Consider the following 18,437-nt stretch of genomic DNA (forward strand, 5'->3'; position numbering starts at 1 on the left):
TTAAGAGGTGAGTCAGGGAAAGTATGAAAAATATTAAATGCTGGTTTTCTGATTCTGACATCAATGTAGTTAAGCCTGTGTTTGTTTTTAAAAGCATTTCTGGAAAGTTTTATCCACTTGTCCAAGCATGGTTAACCAACAGGACATAAGTAATAAAGTTAAATTCAGTAAAGTAAAAAAAAATGCATTATATGTGCTTATTGTGTTTGATTTAAGAAAGGTTAATACACACAGAGCTTCTAGAGTTGTGCATTTTAAATGATTGATGTGCATTTTGTAGCAGTCTATTGAGTGCTAAAACTGTTTGAACTATTACTGCTTGTTGCAATTTATTGTTATATCTTGTCTCTGTCATTTAGTGACAAGAATATATTTACATTTACAATAAAACTTAATAAACCAACCTAATTAACTAACTTTTTTACTAGTTAATTACAAACATATGTTTGGGTATGTTGCTGCAAAAATAAGTCTGGTTCATCACATAATAGTCTGTGTATTGGTCTGATGTGATATGAACACTTCTGTTGATGCTTTTCTTCAATTATAAGATTGCATTTGAGTCTATAAGTTTCAAGATTTGGGTTTGATAATTGTATGTGGTACTGAAGTGTTGGGGTCAAATATTCTACAGCCTTCACTACGCAATTGTTTTTGTTATTTAGTCTTTCTCCTGCCACTTGTGTTTCCTTGTGATTTTTATTTAGTGATCAAACTTCTCCCATATTTAGTTCATAAATTTTGGTGTCAACACTGATTCTTTAACTTGTTTCTTCCTATTTATTTGCTTTGTCCATTGGAGGTTGTAAACTTACAATTAGAATAATTCCAAATTCCAATCATAGTAAATGCTTTCCCTTTTTAGAAGTTAAATCATGTGGATTTTCATGTCAACATATTCCTAAAGTTTTTGTTATGTAGGCTCTGTAGGCTTAAATAAAACTCCAAGGCTGTATATCCAGCTTGAAAAAGGGGCCACTGAATAGCAAATTTGTAAAACCAGTCCTAAAACACTGGAAGCAAGTGAAAGGAAGCCAAAATCAATGTAACAGTATTTTCTACCACTTGTTGGAAGTCTGGCACTTGACTTATATACAGTCTGGAAGAGGATTACTGAGGCCAATAAAAAACCTTTTACACTAATCAGGACAGAGAGAAACAAGAGCTAATAATATGACAACTATACAGTTTAATGTGTCTAAAAATCTTGTTTATCCATTACAAGTAAAGATTATACTGCAGTGTTTTACTTACTAAACGTTAAAGGCTATCACTGTCGCAGTATTTCTTTTGTCATGTTATTCTGGATTTTGGTGTTTGGGTAAAAGCTAAACGTTGATACAAAATATATCTTCTGCTTTTCCTTTTTAGTTTTGACCACACAAATCAAAAAAACAATTGGTAATTTGAATTGTTTCTGCTAGCAATAAAACCAAATTCTTCATGTCTTTCTCACTTTAAACATCAGCATCTAAAGGAATATTTAAATTTAAACCTGACAGCTGAAACATCTGTGATCCCTTAATTACTAAGGCCCGTTGTGTGATGTTTTTGTTTTAGAAAGGAATGTGAACGTTAAATTTAGTGTTAATTTATTGTTGTTCTGAAAATTTTGTAGGAGGTATCTTACACCTAAAATTGGAACATATTTATCTTGTATACTTTCAGCTTGACTGACTTCTCCAGAGTTTCAGCCAGCATCTGTGAGTAGGTTTACCTGTAAACATTTGTTAACACTAAGCTGGAAAAGAGCTCCTCCTGTCCTCAGGTTTTGGCAGTTAAACATGCTCTCAAGTTTCACCCGGCAGCATGTTCGTGCAAATTCTCACAATCGTTCTTGAACCAGAGAATTAAACCTGTTATCTGGGAAGAAAATACCTTTCAGACAGTATTGGATGGCTGGCTGAGGTCTTATTTGCTTTCCTCTGACATGTGCTTTCCTTGTGCCATAGACAAGCTAACCTGTTTAAATGTAATGATCTGGATGTCTGAGCATAATGCAGTTTGACCCGTTGTTAATGATGTCCTGACACTTGGTTAGCAGACCTCCCTATTTGGCTAAAGACATCTAATTTGAAGTGACAGAGTTGCACTTGTTTCTCACTCCACAATGTGTTTACCGGAAGAATATTTGGGGTGATGTGAGAGGTGAAGGACTCAGATGGTTTGGTGGGTCAAAGGGCTACAGATTCAAAGAATATAATTCTTTCTACTCAGGTCCACCTCTTCTATGTTTGACATTAAGTTTTTGCTTCTACAGTAATTGAGATATTTTTAAAAAATATATAACTTTGGAAAGAATTAGGATAATAATGATTTACGAATACTTTCCTAGTCATTGGAAAAGAGCTTCTTAAAAGTTGGTGATGATTGATCAATGCTATTGAGTAAGCCTTTAGAAAGTTTTATTTAATTATTGAATATGTTATACCTTTTGGAGTGGTGGGCTGGTTTGGTAACATTAGTCTGGTAAACTACAGCAGGATAATGTGCATAATTGAGATCTGTACAAAGACTGCGAGTGGCGCTTCGAGAAACTTTAATCGAGTCTTAAGAACAAAAGTCACTAACGGGCCCAGTATGGTCTGGTCAAAGTTAAACAGTTTCATGATTTGCACACACACCCTTCAAGGTCCTCAAGACACATTGTTCCGGTCTCCTGTAAAACTCGTCCCGCTGCTTGTTACATCATGGTATTGAGGGGATATATAGCTGTATTTTAGTAGAATAATAAACACAACAATCATAGCATGAGAGGAACAACTATTAGAAATTCAGTTCAGAGGAGGAGGAAATAATGATTGATGAACTACAACATCTTATTTCATTGGTTCAGAACAAAATGAGGTGATTTTGTTCTGAACCATTGTCTCGGTTTCCTCTCCTCAAGTTCAAGCTTGTACCATCAAGAAAGAGGTTTATCTATGCCTAAAGGGCAATATTCAGCTTGAGATCTTTTATTTTTTTAGCTATTAAGCTTTTAAATGATTCTAGATGAATTGTGCTGCTTGGATGAATTGTTACTGATGTAAATTTGTAAATGTGATTTTTTTGGGGAGTAGGTTTTTTTTCTCTCTGTATTTTTGTGAGTGTTTCTGTCGTGACTAATTTTATTGACTGCTGCAAATGACTTGGCCCCCTGGGGACAATAAAGTATTTCAAATTCAAATGAACATGGGTTAAAGTAAGATAGGAAGCAAGTCGAGGTCTGGGCTTTGGATGGGCCAATAAAAAAAATAAAACTCATTGTCCTGTTTATGACCCAGGTTTAACCGATTATTAGCCTCAAATTTGACACTCAGATATTTTACAGAGGAGTTTGTGATTCCTCCAATAACTTCAAAGTTACCCAGGTGCAATGGATTAACAACAAAAGCCCAAATCATACCCTTTCCACCACTTCACTTGACAATTTTAATAAGAGTTTTAGATTGTGATATGTTTAGTTTGAATTTGTCTGAGCATAGTGCTGTGCATTGTGGGCAAGCAAGTCTTTTGAACAGATGTTTTCATTTTGGGTAAAATAAATGCGACTTGTGTTCTGTTTGTTAATTTGTATCTGAGCGTTAAAGCAAATATATGAGGAGGTGCTGGCATACAAGAGTTCATCTTCTATCTTGAAGGCAGGGAAGGGAAACTCCAGGCCACCAGGGTTGGTGTCCTGCAACTTTTAGATGTGTGTCTACTTTAACACACCTGAGTCAAAGAATGAGGTCATTAGCAGGACTCTGGAGAATTTGACTACACTTAGGAACTATTTGATTGAAGTGTGTTGGATCAGGGAGACATCTAAGAGTTGCAGGACACCAACCTTTGAGGACCGGATTAGTCACCCATGCTTTAAGGATTCCTGCAGTAAAAACTGTCTATAAACACAGTCCATCAGGGCTCAAACCTTTATTAGCTGTAGAATCAGAAAGTACGGTGGAGTGCATGTTTTTTGAGGTCCTCCAAGAGGTTGGCATGCCAAAGTAAAAAATTGTGTCATCAGCAAAGACAGAGTGTCTGCTTAACATATGACAGAAATTGTTCTAATTCAGTAGCAGTGGGACATTTTGTGCACTCTTTTTACCGAGTTTTGTCCAATGTGAAGCAGAAGTGTTCAGCATTTCCAAAAAATATGTGGCACCTTGGTTTCACTGGAGATTAGATTGCAGTAAGGTGATGCTGGAGCGTTCTTTACCTAAGCCCGTGCATCTCACACTATTGAACCACAAGGCAGACATCTGGTATCTGCACTATTCTGTGATTACAATTTTGTAAGAATGGTAACACTAACATCAGCTGCTAACGCTTTTTTGAGCACATTTGTCAGAGCACTAGTACACTTTTCTATTTCTGAAATTGCCACAAAAGCCAGCTTCATAAAATGAAATAAGCTTTTTCTGTCCTTCTCTATCACCATTGTCCAGGCATCTAACTCTATTAAGAACAGAAAGAAAAGAAGCTCCTTTCTTTTTACACTCATTAGGTGTGAGCAAAAGAACCCTCCCTTCTTTCTGCAGCCATCTCACCTCTCTCTGACTCTTAAATCTGTCTCCAGGCTAGCTAGGAGTATTTGTGGTGGAGCTCGTGCCATTCACCATGTGATCTTCCTCACTGATACTGATGTTCTGAAAAAAGATACTCTAACAGGATAGGAGGAATCAGTGTGCTTCTATCCAGCTTAGACATTCTATTGCTTGTTATTGTGATACAGAAAAATTGTATCACAATAACAGCAGCAGACCAAGAAATTCTTTATCTTTCCTCCTACATCTCTCAAAATGTTTTTGCATCAAGGGCAGCAAAAAAATGTTGCAATAATAATACATTTTTATCAAAATGCGTTTTATTATGTAATTGTGTTTTGCTGCTACAAATAAATAAGAACAGTTGTGGTTTACAACGGTTTGAGAAAATATTAAAATGTTCATACCAAAAAACTGTAATAGGCAGAAATCTTCCTTTGAAAGCTTGATAGGAACAAAACATGCAGATGAAAAACATTTCTATCATTGAAATTTAAGGTCTTCTTGAAGCACCGGCAATTTAGAGAAAAATGTGAAAATATTATTTTTACGCTCATGTTATTTTAAACATGTTCCTCTGTAGAAAGCATTTAAATTGGTGTAAAGTATGGTCTCTTATGAATATCCTGCTGTGGTGTCATCTCCCAAATGGAGAAAAAGTCTTGGGAGAGCAGATCATTTGTTCACTGATATTAGGTTTTGTTTTACTTATCTGGAACAAAGAAAAAGTACAGGTGATTAGTGGTTTCTCTGACTGGAAACATCTTGAATGCATGTATTAAATTAGATGCTAACTACTATGCTAGCATTGCTTCAGCACTGATCAGCCAGTCTGATCAGAGTTAGCTTAGCAGTCCTGGTGGGAGGCATTTAGGGGGTTGTAGCTGTAGAACTATGTGAGACAGGAGAGGAAGATGGAGACAGGAGCCATGAGAGACTGTTATAGGTGTGCGCATCTGAAGAAAAGAGAAACAGGCATGACTGTGTGTTTGTAATTAAGCTAATAACAATCTGAATTTAACCTAAATTGGCCTAGTGGGGGTACAATGACGCAACATGTATTTACATAAGACAGCGAGTTATACCATGCTGTTTATGTTTTGATAATGTTGCCCCCAGACGGCAACTGTAGTTTTATCAGAATGTTGTGTAAATGTGTGCCCTTTGAAGACAATAGGGAGGCTTTAAACACATTGTAACCAGGAGCCTCTGCATTCATAATCTGGGCCCGGTTGCGTATTAAAAAAATACTGCCATGACATCAACAATAGACAAATATACTTATTTTCTTCCTTCCTCCATTTTTTTTTAAATATGTGCTTCCATCACTTTGTGACCTTTATGATTTTGGGCAACCTTATTGGTGTTCAATGTGAGCATCTGCTGGTGTTAGACTCTGCTCACCTGATTAAGTATAACATTAGCAAGAAAATTGCAAGTTCATAACATCTGGGAATAAATTAGCCAACAACGATCACATTAGAAACAAGCTCTTCAATGTGAATATTGCAAACAGTTATAAGGCATTAGCGCTACATTCACAATATTGAGCAGTCTGAATATGAAGCATGTTTTATTTCACGTTTGACCAGCCTACATAGTGTGTTTTAAATGCTTCCCTTGATCTAAAGTGTGTTCAACAGAAAGGAAGCTTTGAAATTGTTTTTTTTTATATATATATAAATACAGTGAATGGTCATAGGGGTTAGGGTTAGGGTTAATTCAGTCTGAACATGCACAATTGTAAACTAGAGGTGCTTAAATGCAGCCCATACTTCTTAAAACTAAATAATAACACTGAATCAGAAATTCTGAATCAAACAGAAACTTCAGTGCCAACGTTAATCATCTCAGAGTGACCTACCCTGCAAGTTTGATGTGCAAATAACACCTTCCATTCTTCTGACGAGTTTCCCCTTATTAATAGCCACCACTTTTTATACTGTAAACATTAAATTTGAATCAATTCAAACTGGAAGAACATCAAATGGTTTCTCCGTCATGCCCAGTTTCAATTTTGTTAATGTTAGCATTGAATAAACATAATTATATATACATAAAAAAGTTAACAGTCAGTTTGATCTTTGTGCTTGACTTTATTTATACAGATTCACATTGCAAAGATTGACGGTGTCGTGTCAATGTGTTACTGGTAGTCAGCACAAAGATTCTGTTGTTTTCATTCCTTTGCTCTGTTTGTGGTGCTGAGTCTTGTGAAATAAATCTTTTTAATGTTTCACTGATTAATAACATAGTGGTATGTTTTTCTCTGAGTGTTTGAACTCATCAGACAGATCCACTTTGCATGTGGAGTCCTCATATTGCACTTGTGAGTACTGTTATCAGTATTGTATAGATTAATGCAGAGGGATAACCATGTGTGACTGTCTGCTGTGCTATGTGAGCCTGTGCTGAGGAGTGTTCCTCTTTTCTGTTGGTGGAGATGGGACCCATCCATCAGCTGAAGGAGCAGAATAACCAAGAGTGACATTCAATTACAGTATGCAAATGTGTGTTCTTTATTTATTTATCAAGGCTTCACCATTCATTTACTCAATTAACTATTTTGGACATGCACTATCATGAGGAGATTGCAATATGCTTTCCAATAACAACCAATAATGAAATGTATTATTAGCAATAACATTAATGAAACAAGTGAAGTGAGACGCCTCATCACCATTGGATGAATGACAAATTAACTACAATAAAGGGAAAAACATAGAACAAGGACTTGCAACATGATACCTGTTTGACATTTAGGACACAGTCCATACATACAAAGATTGCATATTAGGAAAAACATATTAGGAAAAATTGCATATTAGGAAAAACAAAAAATCCATGTTCAATAAGTGGGCGTGTTACACGCAATCTACAAATATGCACATGTAATTGATTTAATGTGCAAAAGTAGTGCAGACCGCCCTCTTTTCATGAGGATTTTGCGTGTGCTACTGGCTGTCATCATGGAGAGTGTTGGAAAGTGGAATGGCCATAAAAGAATGATAAAGTGGAAAGTTATTATGCTGGAACTATGAAAACAAAAACATCAATAATACATTTCATGTAAATAGATTTACAATGTGGTACAATGCAACAGCGATTAATCAAAAATAAATCTCAAAACAACTGATTTAACATCAGTAACACCTGAACCAAATCTTTTCCAAAGTGTTTTCTGCCCATAAAAGCTTGCTTTCCTCACTGTCACCCTGCCCCAAAGCCAAAAATGAACAATGTGTATAATGAAAGCCCTGATCTTGAAGTCTACCTGCATCTCCACAGTGTCTGAGTGGCTCCATTACAGAATGAAAAGTGAATCTCTTTTGTTGCTTCCAGATTTGCCCATTATTAAGGAAACCCATTAAACGACAGAAGGTGACTTTCCCTTTCACAACGATGACACATGGAAAGAGTCCACTGTCGGGTTGGATATGGAAGCGACTGATGGGGCTTGGGAGGAGGTTTTGACCCAAGAGGAAAGGGGTTATTGATTGACTGAGCCAGCACTGCGTCCTGTGCTCTCTGTCAATCACCTGTAAACCCTTTTCTTTGCTGCTCTTTTTTCTTCTGGCCACAAGTGAACTCCTATTTCCCAAATGCTACTGTGTCCTAATTTAACTTCATTACTGTGTGGCTGACATCTAGGCAACAAGGGGGGAACAAACTGTATCTTTCAACCCTGCATGTTTGCAATCCACTGGATGAGCGACCTTTTCTATCGCCATCCATCCACAGCTCTCCTCATCTTCTCTTTGCCTTCATTCGAGTTCCCTGTGGTTAGTCTGTCACTGTCTTTCTTATCCTTGCGCCCTCCCCATGGCGCCCACAAATGCAGCTCAGCAGCATTGATAATGGCCTGACAGACCACAGTGGTGGGCTTGCATCGGCTCCTCAGCTCCGTCCATTCTTCCTCAATCCTGACGCCTTGCCTTTGTCACCAAGGTCACCTTGCTGCCTGTCGACTCAGAGAGAGAGGCTGTCAGGCTGAAAATGGGAGGCATTCACCTGCCTCCTTTAGTCTTTCTACTGAGGTTGCTTATACTTAGTGTGTTCAGACTGTGTGAGCAGGTTGTAGACAAAGTAACAAATGGCACATCTTAAAACAACTTCAATCCAAAGGGCAAAGCGAGCAGTTCCACAAACTTTTAAGCTACCATCATGTTTGCACATTGCAGTTATTTGAAGAGAGACAGTTGATTATTTACATGGAAAACAGAGGTAGCAGGCAGTTTGGCTCAAGGACTGCTATAAATTCGGGACATGAATCTTAAAATAACATAAATCCCAGTTTAATCATGTTTTCTGCTGGTCAGAAAATCAGAGTCCAAGTGTTAATAAGGGGTAGGGTTACGCTAAAAGATTTCTCGTTGACACTACTATTCAGATTTACTCTGTTAACATTATTTATTCTTATTTTATTTATTGAAATACTAAATTAACATATTCACTACCTGACCTCATTCACTGTGTGTGGAATATTGAAATGAGATACTTATCAAATTGACTTTGGCACCAGTACTCATTGTTCTATTATTGCTTCTGACAAGGTGATGATATAAATGTTTCTAATAGATCATTTCTGTGTTATTCTGTAGCATATTAATTTTATTCTGAAGTGAGTGAATGCTTGAATGATACAGGTAAGACGAGATTTAAATTAATGTTTCCTGATTCTTACGTAAATATCTCCAGTTTATCCTGTTTTTCTTAGCCAAAGCTCTTTGATTCTGGTGGTAGAATCAAATCATGCACAAGGCAACACAGCATCACAGATTGGTGTAGAATGAGCTCCTTCTGTGGGTGAGTAGCCTGTTGGCTAGCATCTGTCAGATTATTTGAGGTACCCACACATCCCCCATTTTATTGGAATTAGTGGAGTAATGTCTTCCTTATTGGTCATTGTTCGCCAACTAAAAGTGAATTAACTTTAAATATGTAGGAGCACAAAACACTTAACACTCGAAAATGATTGACAAAGTTGCAGACAGTATTTTTAATTTTTTTTCTGTAATGGTAGTTGGACATCAAAAGTTTGTGTAACATATCGTCAGACGAGTCTTAGTATCATTTAAACTTAATAATTTTGTAAGCAACATTATCATGGTTATTTAAATATTCTGAAGTTGATCATGCTGTCTTGAGCCTTTTTGCATTTTAATTAGTTCTAATTTTCAGAACTGCATAAGGAGAAATACAAATGACAAATCATGACAGTTTAGTTACCTCTAACTCCACTGCTTCCTTGTTCATATTTGTTGTAAATACAAAGCCAGAATGTAGCCCTACACCGAAACAGAAACCTTTTAGAGTCTATAGCAGATTCATAAGGAAAAGAAACTTTACTATGCTAATTGTATCCAGCAACCAAAGATGGCTGGGACACTTGAGCCTAACCCCATAACTTAAATGTAACCCCAATTAGGATACAGGAAAAATTAGCTAGCCTCTTGAAAACTTTGTTGTGCTTCTTTCATATGAAACTCTCAGTTCTTTGCTCTCTCTGTGGTATTTGCACAGCCATTATAGATTTAACACCTACCTTCAAACTCAAGTGTCTTGCACTTTTGGCTGTAGCTGGCAAAGAAACACTTGAAAGAACTTGTTAATGTTCCATCTGCCATGTGTGTAATGTGTGGGTCATATGAATTAAAATGAATTAACCCATCCACAGTCATATTCAGTAGAAGCTGAAAAGTTAATTTATTTCAAGAATTCAGTTCACTAAGTGAACCACATTATACAGACCCAATAGACACAGTGACGTTTTTAAGCGTTTATTTCTGTTAATTATGATGATCTATGACTTACAGCTATGAAAATACAACATTTAAGATTAGAATGTAACATCAGACTAATAAAAACAGATTTTCAAAAGTTGTAATATTTATTTTAGTCATTTTTAAAGATACTTTATGTCTAACAAACAAGCATCATCAGAAGGCTTATTTGTATGTCTGTAGCTGATTAGAGTTCTGAATATGTACTTTAGGAGCGAGGTACTAAATGTTGCTTGTGTAGCTCAAACCAATACAACAGCTTATGTTAATATCTGCACATGAAGAAATCAGCACTTAATTTATCTGAAAATCTCCAAGTCTGTCATATAAAGTTTGATATTTTTTATTTCTTTTACTACCTTTTGTAAGTCACTTCAAAATTAGACAAATATAATCTAGGTAAATGCAAAATAATCAAGTGATACTTTTCCATATTAGAGCCAAAAATTGCATTTGGCTCATTCTTGTTTGCTGTATGATTTTCCTTCATTAGCTTCTTGTTTAAGGTTATGGTACATAATCTCAAAAGTCCAAACTCTAATTAGACTACCAACTCCTGCTGGTCATGGGTGTGGGTGGTGAAGTTGACCTTAACTTTTAATAAAATACTCTAAACTTTGCTATGTGAAATATAAAGGAACTGAAACCAAGTCTTTCTCTGAGCAACTGGCTCTCTTGACCTGTATCATTCATTTCTGTAGCTGCTTTTTAGTTTCACCAATGTAGAAGTTTAAACACTGGACATTTTCATTCAATATGTGTCTGAGAACCTCAGGAGATCTCCAAGCACAACATTCAGTTGATTTTCAAACCTAACATCACTCTCAGACAGACTGGTTCACCCACAAGGATACAAAACACCCAAACAGAAGCTTAGGGTACCTGTACATACAATATAGTGCTTCAAAGTGTTTGAACCTCTATATTGGATAAACTAGCCAGCAGCTATAAAAATGTATGGCACTATATAGAAGAGCAAGCGCATCAGGTCAAGAGTGGTTCAGTGGTTCATACGGTGCTATTTTATTAATCTTAACTTGTATCAACAACCAAATCAAAAAAACTAGAAGAGAGGGATATATCAGTCCTTCCAGTGTCTCAAACCCATTAATTCAGAAAACCCAGCCAAAGCCTGAGTCGATTTTTCTCCATCACAGCAGAATGCTCCTCAGCCTATGTAGATGAGATGCACCAGATTATCCCCAGATGACAGAACTGCTGTCAACCTAAATTCTGTGAATAGTTTTAGCAATCAACTATATCCACACCAGTAAGCCCACTCTATTAATATCAGTTCATAATTCAACATCGTCATAACTATGATTCATTTTTCATTGGTTATGTTTCAAAAGCAACTCGACACACGTGGGTTTTTAATGTAGATCTAAAGGAACTCAGTGTTTCAGCTGTTTTGCAGTTTTCTGGAAGTTTGTTCTAGATTTGTGGCACATAGAAGCTGAATGTTAGTACCATCCTGGGACCCAGTACCAAAATGTGCAGAACATACTTCATGAACATAAAATAGTAAATTCTTTGCATGTCAGTGCATATTGCGAAACTGATCTGAAAGAGACTCGGGACATTAAGACTAGCAGTGTCTTTAAGAAACATCTGACATGTAAGAATTGCAGGACAGTCCAGTGGGTCAATGATGTATTTGTGGTGGTCTAAATAATGACATATGAGCTTTGAACTACCAGTTTTACTCTTAACTGAAGAAGCAATTTGGACAAAAAAAAAACACAACAAAATAATCCTGTTTACATAAAAAAGACCTGTATTATTTTTTCTGAAATATCTTAGCTACATTTGACTATTCGGGAGCTTTTAATTAGGTTATAATTCTAACGCTGGAATAGTTGTCCATATGTGCCCTTTTGAAAAACAGAAGTTTTCTTCTTTTAAATCAAATTTTTTTCAAGTTTGTTGAACTTTTTCTTTCCATGTCGTTACTGGTCTCTTATGATTCATCACATATTTCACTCAGCAGCGACTTGGTCATATCCTACTGATTCATATGTTAATAAGTTTCTAAGACAACCCCCCATGGCTCGCAGGCAGAGCTTGAAATATTCCTTTCATTTTTCTCCTTCATTCGCAGCAACAGCACTCGCTGTGAAAAGCAGAGCTTTATCATTCCTCCAGCCCACCGGATTTTGTTGACCTATCTTGTTTTTTCCCCTGCAGTGTGGAAGGCATTTCTGGGATAAACAATCCACTGAAATGTCACCAGATTCCATGGAGTCCAAGAGAGCTGTGTGCCGTCAAGCTGGAGGGACAGTCGCATTGTCATCAGCCATTAGGCAGAATTTCATGTCTTATTATGGTGTGACAACGATGTATAAGACCAGCTTTAAAAATATCATTCTCAAATGGTGGACAATGAGACATTTCATATTGATGCTATAAAAGGAACATCACAACACTGCCTAATTCCCTAAATCCATAAATAAAATGAAGATACACTGTTGTGCAAACTGCAGTGGTAATAATGTTGTCTAAATGATGTCAAGGCAAGTCCTCTTTCATTCTTTGTTATGATTATTTTTTTTTTCATTTATTTATTTCTTTTGCAGAAAAAATATTCTTAAGCTGAAGCCTGTAAATAAATAAAAAAATCAACCTTTAAGCAACTATTTAGCAGGACACAAAAATGCTTTTTTTTTTTTTTTAAATCCCTTGTGTCACACATACTGGCATCCTTACATTTGACACTTTGAACAACTCCAAGTTGCCAAAAGGAAAGCACTTACTCATGTCCTCTAACATTTCACAGTGTTTTTAGTTACAGAGAGAAGGATCTTTGACCATTCCTTTTTGCACATTTTGCAAAAATCACCCAGAGTTACAGTTTTTTTACTCACGCACTCCTTTCTTCTGTTCACCTCACTGATTTTTAAAAGGATTAAGGTCTGTGGACTTAGATGACCCCAGAAGATGTTTTTATGTTGTTTTTTTGTTTTATTTTAGGAAACTTTTCTGATTAAAAATGTCTAAGAGGTTTAAGGATAAGATACTTTATTGTCATTATGTTGTTCAATGAACTTGTGATGCAGAGAAACTCCACATGAAAAGAATATTAACAATCAAATGCAAAATGTCATTTCAATTGGTCACTCTAGAAACTAGGAAATAAAATAGAATAATCCATTCAAGTAAGGTAGATTAAGGTTCAATAATGTTTTATAGCATAGATTTTTTTCTTTGTTTTGTCTTTTTTTTTTGTTTTGTGTGGCACTAATGGGGAAAAAGTACTGGTCGCCTGTGGTACATACAGAATGTTACAAATAGAAACTAATGGTAACATTGATGGTACTTACTTGACTGTCTAGGAAAGTTCTCTGCATTTATGAAGACATAAATTCCAGTGATAAATATTTTGTATTTGTAAATCAGACTGCAACGTTGTGTGTTGAGTTTTGTACCCCTGTAAGAATTTCTGCTTTGTGTGTGTGTACTAAAATTTATACAACACAATTATAACAAATTATAATTAATCACCACCAAAGATAGTGGCCTGGTTAATTTTCTTCAAACAAAATAAAGCAAATACAAACTTGCTAATTTTAATAGCTTCTAAATAACAGCTTAAGGTTTGCTTTTCCAGCACGTGTAAAGATTGACTTTAGCAGTCACAAGATTACAGACCAAAAGATGCACAGAGCTTTTAATTGCTCTCAACATGTCAAGATAAAGTAAAAGAATGTACAGTCAATTCTATTTTCTTAAAATGGATGTTTCTATAAACTTACATTTCCTTCACGATAACCTCATGGTGAGTATTAAAAATGTACAAAACTTTATCTTTAAATTTGTTTGAGTGTGCTGCAGTAGAAAGTATGCAATTTTTGAATCTAGGGTAAAATTTCAAACACAATAAACTCACAAAGAATAAAAATAATTCTGTCCCTTGAATAGAAAGTAACCTGACGTTCAGACCAAGAGGCAGGAGGTGGCCTGTAAATGAGTTTTACCCCTTTAATTTCCTGCTGGTTTACTGGCAGATCTCTCTATCTGTGTATGGTAAACCCATTGGTGTGCAGTGCACTGGGGTATTTTATCATCTGCTGTAGCCGTCCCAAAGCAACAGAGCAACTGGTTCTCATGGTGAGAGACGATCGGGTTCTCACTGCAAACCAAATGAGGCTTTAAATGGGGCTCTGCACATTCTCCGTGCATGTAATTGCAGCCCATCGTTAACCTTCCAACACAGTTTTTATGCTAACTATTCTGTCCCAGTGCAATTTGGGAATCCAAAAGGAAAATTAATGAGGATGTCCGAATTCACAGAATGCCCATCTGGCTAGATGAATAAGAAAGGTTTTACACAAAACAATGGTTTTAGAGTTGTAGCTTAGCAACTAGAGAGTTGTCTGGTCTTTGAAGTTTTTAAGCAATTTTGAGGGGTACGGATGTTAAAATAGTTAATGAATTTAATCGCCTATTATTGATAGATGGATCTTAGATGTCCATTTTTCTTTAGAAGCCTCCAATGCGCTTACGTTTGGGATTTTGATCCCAAATGAATGCGTATTGAGTTGCTTGAAACCATCTAAGTCTTCCCATATGAGCTTGTTTCTGAGGATACCCAATAATAATGTAACATCAAGTTTATAAACACTCATTATCTGCATGCTAATAATTTTTTCTGCTGGTTTTTAGATGCAGCAGGGAAATAAGAATGGAAAATTATCCTAAACACAACTTAAAATTGCTTCTGGAATGGCAAAAGAAGATTAACTACTGAAATGGACATTAATTAAGTTGCAAGAAATTCTAGAAGTTTTTCTTTCATGAATGATATTAGAAAAAAAAACTTCAAATAATATTGGAAAAACACAACATTTTATAGATTTGTGTGCCTTTAGAAAATTTATTTGATGAATTAAAGTCAAACCTTTCTGATGGTTTCTCTTTGGGGAAAGTTTAAGTTTGAGAGTGTAACAAAAAAGCAAAACCAAACAGCAAGCGGGAAGAATTTGATATTTAGTGTAAACTGAAAATGGTGAAACATTTTCTTCACATACTCTCACCTGTTACTTTTTTAAACACATCTAATTCTGATGTTTATAGTTCAACACCAAATAAATACCAAATAAACAAGAAAGCAAAAATATTTAAAACATAGCTTTGTCTGCACAAATCTCCCTTTACTATTAACTTTAAACAAAAGAAATGTAAAAGGAAAGAAAAAGTCCACTCCCATGCCCTTTGTGGTTAACATTGATATAATTACAACTTAATTATCTCGGTTTGGCTGCATGACTCTCTTCATGTCTATCACTCTGGAGTTTTTAAAATGTCCCGTTGGTGTAACTGTTAAAGCTGTTATGTTTGCCAGTAGCCCTGTCAGTCTGTTTTAATATTCAATACATGACTGCTAATGATAAAATACATAACAACAGAGCGGTTGCAATTCAACACATGCCGCTTAAATCCTGCAGCGATGTTCCCATTGACTTTACTCCACTGTTGGCGTTGTCCTTGAAGTTAAGTCCTGTTTTTGTTTTTTTCCTTCATGCAGTCTCGGTCTGGCTGCAGCTTCACTGCCCTTAGCGACTAAGTGGTCAGAGGTGGGGTTAGTTTTATCTGAGGTCACCTCTCCACTATCTCAGCCTTGTGTTCCTCAGAGAAATGTTTGGATCTTGCAAAGAGCTACTCTACAGTTTTGATTAAAGCTTGCTCCTCCTTCACAGCTTCTCCTGGAGGGGAGAGGATAAACTGTCAGGATAAAAGTAGTGTTGTCCAAGGTTGGCAACAGTGAATCTCATCAGATATACATGAACAGACTAAGCAAAGAATAACTGGATTTTCTCTCCACTATAACCCTGCAGCTACAACTGTGATCGAAATGGTGACCTTGTTGCAGGGGCATTGAATGCTGAGTTTGGTGGGTGTATTTTAAGCTGCAGGACTATTTCTAAATGCCACGCTCCGATGCCAATCACACTGAAAATCAACTGAATTGCTATTCGAACAGCATAATGACTTGGTATTTGGATAAACTGTCCTTTTTTTAGACAATTGAAAATGCTGTAAGTTGAAGATGAAAATGGGGGATAATTCTTAACAAAACTTGCTCTGTATTTAAATCTTGAAGGGTCTCTGCAAGTAATTTTCACCTAGCGTGTAAAAGGAGGGAAAAAGCTGTTTTTCTGTTTCTGCAGGAGGTTATGGATGTTAAGTATGTACTCCCTTGAACCCTTTAGCTGGTACAGCCAAGTTGCCAGTTTTCCCAAATGCATGTGTTTATTTCTGTACCTCTTATGATTTTTCAAAAAATTATAAAACAAGTCATCATGTGTGACACCTTCTGAACAGTGTTCATGTTCCTTGGTTTGACATATTTTTCACAAATCCTGTCTAAAATGAGGTGTGCATTTGAACTTTCTGACCCAGATTTTTTGGTAAATGTCTAAAACATCTTTGCACATCTGCAGACATACATTTTCCATCAGTCCTCTGTGCAAAGTAAGCTAACTCCATCTGTGAACAACAATTTTCACATTTTCCACATTTTTGTATTTACATTTAGGACTGGACTTTGAATAGACCACAGGTGTCAAACTCCAGTTCTGGAGAGCCACTGCCCTGCAACTTTTAGATGTGCCTCTGCTGCACCACACCTGAGTAGAGCGCTGGCCAGAGCACTTTTTCTCATCTTGACTATGTCCCCGTTGTGCCTTGTGGCAAATAGGACTTTCAAAAACTTTATTTCAACAATGACTTTCTTCTTGCCATTCTTCAAAAGACACAAAGACGTTTGGAATGTCCAACTCATATTTGTCCTGTCAAGATTCTCTCACCCAAGAAGTGGATGTCTGCAGCTCCTCTGGAGTTAACGTTTGCCTTTTAGCTTATTACTACTCTCTTTGTCCAGCCTGTCAGCTTAGATGGTTGGGTATATTTTAGTTTGTGACTGTGCTATACATGTTCCCTTTCCAGTTGATAGATTGAGAGGAATGACTTTTACCAGTTCTGCGACTTATGAAGGCAACTGGTTGCACTCTATTTTATTTTGGGCCTTCTCCACAGTGCTGCCCAAACTGACAACTTTCATCTATTTCCAACTTCCATGTAAGAAATCCTCAGAGCCTAGAAACATTGCTTTTAAAAACACACTTTATTCAATGAATCCGATTCAGGTGAAGCTTGAGAACTCATTTTTACCACCAAAATTCTATTGGCCTGATGCAATGACCTCACTTCCTTGTTAAATTGTTATGTTTTCATTGATTTCATCCTTTGTTTTTTTATTGTTTTACGAGACTAATTTAGTGGCTATAGTTTTGCTCTGCAGCACTGGTGCAACTTTTGTCTGTTTGTAGTGCGATATGTATGAAATTGACATGAGCCATCTGAATTGCTTTTAACTCACAAAGCACTGGCATTAGATGAATTAGTCTGTGTCTCACAGCATCCCTGAAATATGAGTCACTGCAGAGAAATGAGCCTTTTTCTGGTCCTTTATGGATTGCAGGTCTTTACCACTCTAAATGCTGTTTCTGCCGCATATCTTTTAAGTTAATTAAATGCCAATGGTAAATAGTTTTAGTTTACCAATGATAAATGATCTCAGCATGTAAGCCGTTTACAAAGCCAAGGCATTGGGTCGCTCAATACATGTGAGGGAAGCTTTTCTTGAACAGGACCCAGCATCTAAATGGGCAGTCTGGTCGAGTGCATCATTCCCATGTCAAGGAACAAACAAATAAGATGAAGTGCTTTCTCAAAGTCAGTGTAAAGGACAACCACACTGGCTCCCAACAAACAATGATAGATGAGCAATACATGATGGTCTGGGCCACAAATGGAGGGAGTGTTCAATTAGTAGGAGCAGAAATGGCAGTTTAACGGTATGGCGAGAGAAGCTGGCAGGCATTAAGAGACGCTAAATTGAAAACGCATACATCTCAGAAAGCTGACAAGCTCATTCCCTTGCCCAAATTGGTCGCAAATTTATGGTTTTCCATAACTGTTCATGTTTTGACACCTCATATTTCAATCTTAAAAATGAATGGGATAAAAGTACAAACGACACTTTTTTTTAACTAAGTTTTGGGTGGCCCTCTGGGAAGAATTTGCTCTAAATGCTAAAGAAGGTGATCTCAGCCACATACTCCACTTCTACACTTTTCTACAC

At 36.5% G+C, this 18,437-nt stretch overlaps 1 long non-coding RNA gene across 1 annotated transcript in view; it reads left to right on the forward strand.

The window, feature by feature from the left end:
* Positions 1 to 13,737, forward strand: part of LOC114140312 (uncharacterized) — a 31,312-nt gene extending 17,575 nt beyond the window's left edge. The window contains exon 4 of the long non-coding RNA XR_003594552.1: positions 12,482 to 13,737. This is a non-coding gene — a long non-coding RNA (uncharacterized LOC114140312). The remainder of the gene's footprint in view (positions 1 to 12,481) is intronic.
* The last annotated feature ends 4,700 nt before the right edge of the window (positions 13,738 to 18,437 follow it).

Source organism: Xiphophorus couchianus, chromosome 3 (genome assembly GCF_001444195.1).
Source record: "Xiphophorus couchianus chromosome 3, X_couchianus-1.0, whole genome shotgun sequence".
Lineage (NCBI taxonomy): Eukaryota > Metazoa > Chordata > Actinopteri > Cyprinodontiformes > Poeciliidae > Xiphophorus > Xiphophorus couchianus.